At 35.1% G+C, this 6,000-nt stretch overlaps 1 protein-coding gene across 2 annotated transcripts in view; it reads right to left on the reverse strand.

The window, feature by feature from the left end:
• Positions 1-5,421, reverse strand: part of LOC131431072 (electroneutral sodium bicarbonate exchanger 1) — a 118,632-nt gene extending 113,211 nt beyond the window's left edge. The window contains exon 1 of one of the 2 annotated variants that reach the window (XM_058596537.1): positions 4,868-5,421. The gene's annotated coding sequence lies outside the window, so the exon portion shown is untranslated. The remainder of the gene's footprint in view (positions 1-4,867) is intronic. The other variant, XM_058596536.1, reaches the window with a different exon arrangement.
• Positions 5,422-6,000: the final 579 nt, after the last annotated feature.

A 6,000-nucleotide genomic window follows, 5' to 3' on the forward strand; every position in this document is an offset into this window, starting at 1 on the left:
GAAAAAAATAGACATTCAATTAGCATTAGGGGCACACAAAAAAATTTGTTCCCAGGCCTATCAATACGTAAAAGCGGCGCTGGAATGTTTTTTTTATAGATGTGGATTTGAAACGAAATGATTTCGTCACATCTCCACATAAAATAATTTGTTTCGGGCTTTCTTGTAAATTCTTGAACTAGTGGTTACGCATTACACCCCAGTACACTTGAGTCTCTGTTATGTGATTTCATGTGCGAATTTGCAAAGTTATGCGATTTATTTAGCAAGTTTTCGGAGCTGTGCGTCTAGTCTTGTCGAGGAAATGCACTAAACGTCGAGATCTGGTGTCGTCTTGAAAAAAAGGCGTTTGGGTAATGTCAGAGACATAACTGGATGTCGTGAATACGAAAAAACTGGCACGCTCCCATCACTTTTTCGAATATCAGTTAGTTGATTGATTGTATGAATTTTGCAAGCTTTCCCCTTTTTCACTACTAGAGTATGAAGCAATGCACCTACATTGAAGTACAGATTAGTTATATTAAACAGCTACTATTCTACAACTATATATTCCAAACTTGAAACAATATCTTTTTAATTTGCTAATCTTGGCTAGGTATTTGTAGTTTATTTTTATTGAAGCTATGAAGTTCGGAGATAACTAATTCTTCTCGAAATTTCAGTACGAGACAATTGCAATGGCCTGGTCGGAAATGTATCGACGATCTTCGGTATGCAAGAATAATTTTAATAATAATAATAATAATAATAATAATAATAATAATAATAATAATAATAATAATAATAATAATAATAATAATAATAATAATAATAATAATAATAATAATAATAATAATAATAATAATAATAATTATAATAATAATAATAATAATAAGAATAATAATAATAATAATAATAACAATTATAATAATAAAGATTAATCTATTAATATGGCAACCCTGTTTCGCATGGCATATTTTCACACGATCCCATACTAGTATAAAGATGTGTTCAACATCATCACTTCCACTTTCGCATTGCAGTTCGTAATTGAATGTGTTAGTGACGGTGCAAATTATTTTAACTTCGATCTTGATGAATCTGTTGGTAGGAAATATTGAAAGTTGAATTAACTTTTAATGATTATCTGTGACACTAAGAAGTGCCTTGAATTGTCACAAACAACAGGATCTGAGATGGTTCTCGTGTGTGTCTTGTTTCGGCAACAGTTGCTCAGAAAACGGTAGGAAAAAGACGAAATTCAACTAGTTCTTTATGGTTATCTTTAGCAGTGAAAAGTGCTTTGCATGGGCCTTGCTGGACTTTTGGACTGCCTTTCTAGCGGTTTTCGGTGCCATCGTGCTGACGGTGTCTCGTACGTTCAGAGTAGCTGCTTTAACTTTAATGATGCTATTTCTCACATCATATTTGATTTTATACCTGCTACTGGCAGCGGTGTACGGACAGCCCCTTTGCCAAAATTCCTTTTCCTGTTCGCAGAACTGGAAACAGTGAGACGACAGGTCCTCGATGTTGCACTCGTGTGTGTCTTGTTTCGGGAACAGTTGCTCACCAAATGGTATGAAAACTTAACCACTGAACTTTTATATGGATGCTCTTCTATAGATGCAGACATCTCGCGTTCTGATTGGCTGGTGCTGTCATGGGTTAAATCAAACAGGTTTTTCAATAGTGTACTATTGAAAAACTTCAAGGTTGTTGCAATACACGTTCAAGTTGAAAATGTTCGATTCTATTGGTAGTTAGATTATATAAATACTTCTACAGATCACTGAGCTATGAGCTTTCAAAATACGAGAAAGGCAAATGCGCCTTATGAATTATCCTCTTCGATACTCGTTTATACCAAACATTTCAGAAAAGTTTAATTTTGAACTATTTGAGATTATGTCACACAACTGAAAATTTTCTCATAAAATTGTGATCATATTCCCGATGGCATGTAGCAAGAATTATGTTGATTCATTAGATACAACAGGAGATATTCACGAACAAAAACTTATCACTCTCTCAGAGGGTAAATTTTGAAAAGGCGCCCCATAGAAGTGAAAAAAAAATTTCCCCTTCAAATCTTGATGGGTCAAGCATTTCTGAAATATTTGCCATAAAAAAAATTGTGTTCAAGGAAATGTCAGAATTTGTTAGTCCTAGAGCCGTTGTTATGCGGTATTCTTATGGAAATTTTCGAAGCTTTACGGGTTTTTTATTCGGTACGCATAGAAATAAAATTGAGTGGTTTGAATACATCAAGTATAAACTATGATACTATCATTTACGAGCTTCAACGGGCCACATGCTACTACCGTCAAAAACCTATCCACTTCGGTGAACCTTGCGAGAAATTGGACAAAAGAACATCTACTTCCAAGTACGCCTTAAGCTTTTCTCAACCAGTTCCAAACAACGCCAGCACCTCTGAGATAACAATATAAATAAGTGCTACGACTAATAACGACACCAAGAATCTACAATATGAAGACGAAACGTTCATAAAACAAATTCATTAAGATGCTTCCAACATCAACGAAAGCAGCAACAGCAATTACAAATCAATGGACGAAGACGCGATTAGCGAACTAATACCCGTCCAAGCCTAGTTGGTAGGTAATGAGACTAACTCTTCGCCATAAAAAACGAGTATCGAAGACATCCAGTTCAAAAACCGTGGCAGTGACTTCATTTACACATAAAAAAGGAAATGAAATGTGTCCAACATTAAGATTAAGCCCGGGGGTTGAAGAAAATTTTATAATAATAATAATAATAATAATAATAATAATAATAATAATAATAATAATAATCATAAAAATAATAATAATAATAATAATAATAATAATAATAATAATAATAATAATAATAATAATAATAATAATAATAATAATAATAATAATAATAATAATAATAATAATAATAATAATAATAATAATAATAATAATAATAATAATAATAATAATAATAATAATAATAATAATAATAATAATAATAATAATAATAATAATAATAATAATAATAATAACAATAATAACAATAAACAATCACACACTACTAGTCATTGAAATTGTGGATTTCTTATATCTCATGTTAACGACCTAGCTAGAGCTTATATTTTAAAAGGGTAGGCGATTTTATTGTTAAATTGGAAACTTAGAAACTTGTAAACCTCTCCACTACCAACAAACTTTTAGTCTGTACTGTTCATAAATTTGCGTACGTGCTAAAAATGTGATATTGATCCTTTCTTTCAATAGGCCGTTCGCACAGTCTTTAATCTATTATACAGAGCATCATTCCAGCGGTATTTTCATAGGGCAACTGTTCCCTTATTGATCCCATGTCCACCATTCTTCTCATATAGGAAACCATTAGTTAGAGAGATATGCCCTCTCTGTTTTAGTAGACTGACTCAAAAGATAAGTGCAAACGATTCGATTGTAGGCCAAGTAATAAGCAAAAAAATATGTTGACTCGACTAATAAGATGACTATTGGCACAATTCCCCTACGTAGTAAGCCATTGAATGGTGTGTGGTATAATCCTATTCTATAAATTGCCCTGGGAAAACCGTTCCCATGTCAAATCAAGGTACTAGCCAGATTGAGAGCTGCACTCGACACTCTTTGCGCGGTTATCATGTTACAATCCTTTCTCACAACCTGCAAGTAGGTTTAGATTTCTACTGTTGCTGGCCAATTTTTCCTCTATTGAACACACGCACACAATCTCAGGACTGGTATCGTTTTTCCTTCCAAATGAGCAGCAATCATGATCGTAGTGTTCTTCAATCGCAGTTAACAAAAACCTGTTACATTATTCCAACGGGTCAAAAGGTTTGGGTGAACCGGGTTTTTCAACTTGCTGAGATAAATATAATGTGTCACCTTAATTCTGATTGTAAAGTATGAAGTGTTTGAAATTTTTTTTAAGTTGTAATTCTATCTTATCGTCACTAAAATACGTGACAACACAAGCTTATTGAAAGAATGTGTCACGCAAGTGTAATCTCGCATACCCACAGAGTGAAAGTGACAAAGAGTATGTTAATTAGGCTCGTTTTTTTATTTTCAATTACAATACTCGGTGTGTTAGCCGTAGCGTGCTAATACCTAATGAAGTTACGGCATTCAATGGTGGTGGTGCTTTAGTTGCCGGCTTGGATTGAATAGTTTGTAGTACATGGCATATGAATTTTAAAATTCGAAACTACTGATTTCCGAATGGTGAAACCGTTTCGAACTTCTAGCAGCACTTTCAGCTTCATATGTAATAAACAGTACCGAAAACTAATGGATATGAGCAACATACAAAAACGCTTTTTGTCGGAACTGATTAGGAAACGTATGAAAATATTTATGTTTTCAACCATGTCAACTTTCACTAAGAACGATATCCAGCAGCAGGACTACTCCGCAGCCCTCGAGAATATATATATATATATATATATATATATATATATATATATATATATTTCCTGGTAAATCGATATTGCCACGAAAATTACTCAAGCACAAATCTGTTCTTATGCGCTGATAGATACACTGAATTCATCCTTCATTTGACCGTAATTTTCGTCAGTTTGACGCCACGGCTTTTGCTTTTTCGATTTCTGCTACTGGATTTAATCTCCCCAAGGATTGTAAAAATAATCAATTTCATTTTCAGAGGATCAATTCGATCGATAGTGGATGGAGAATGTATATTTGGACCAATTATTAACTGTGATTCTTCCAACGGTGGAACCCGGCGGAACAAAATCTGGATAGTTTATTTCCGCAAATTACTACCAAAGACTGAAAGAGAACCCAAGAGATGTTCGCGCTCGTGTGTTTGATGGGCACCTTACACTAATTAAATTACGGACTCCTACCAGTGATGAAAAATGAGCACAATTTATATACTGCACTTCGTTTACTCGGTGTTACTAACGCTGCTAGAGTCCGGTCAGCTTTACTGGATCGTCATTAATTTTCATTAATTTTGGTTAATGTTTTTTCGCCTGCACAAACTCACACTGGGTTTTACTGGTAACAATTTGCTAATTAAAAACAAGTGCACACATTTGGCAACGAACATCCAACAGGCCACTTCTCGGTGAGCATGAAAACAACAATAATGCAGCAACAAAATCACTTTCGGGATTTACAACTTCTTAAAATTACACTTTTTTCCTATAGTATATCGAGCAGAAACGGAAAAACCGTAGCACCTGATAGCGAATGAAAAAACACAATAAGGCAGCATGAAGGAAAACTGCTTCTTAGAACCTGAGTGGTACCGATTCTACACAGGGACAGTGAAAAACAGCGATAGTCTCCCACTCTCTGCCTTCGTGCTCGCGAAAACGTGCAGAGTGTATGCGTTCGTAGCTAGACTGTGTGGGTGAGCTGGAGCACTTGCATGCTATTATGTTACGTTACTGTTGCTATGAGCGGCTTGGACATTACTGGCTGAGAAGCTGTCGGTGCTGAGACTGACCTGGCTAGTGAAGCATAATCCGTCACCCGGTCGACAAATCAGTGGCGGATAATGGGTGGGAGGCCCAGACGCATGCACCATAAAGTGAAATATGAATAAAGCGTGATATGATAGTACATCGTTCACAAATCAGGGTAGATAACGAATCTACATAATAAACTCAATTCGTGTAGAAAACCGCATATAAAAATTGCGATTAAAGTGTAAACAGTTTTGGACATCATGAATTGTCAGATTCGCTATTTTTTTTAGAACAAATGGTCACTCTGTATTTAACCAGAATCGAAGCCTTGATTCGCCCATTGTCCACTAAATATTGATTGCTGTGGGAAAGCAGTGACGTTCTGTTCAATGAACAAAACGTACTTCACGAGTTGCTTATGTTCTGTCACATGGTTTCGAATACCAGTACTCACGATTATCGCTAGTGTATGTATTAGTGAGCATGTATGTATTAACAGAAGTGAGTATTTTGGATTTGTTCGATGAACGCTTCAACACGGGAGATCCAAGTGGCTCTCTACC

Source organism: Malaya genurostris, chromosome 2 (genome assembly GCF_030247185.1).
Source record: "Malaya genurostris strain Urasoe2022 chromosome 2, Malgen_1.1, whole genome shotgun sequence".
In the NCBI taxonomy this organism is placed as follows: Eukaryota; Metazoa; Arthropoda; class Insecta; order Diptera; family Culicidae; genus Malaya; species Malaya genurostris.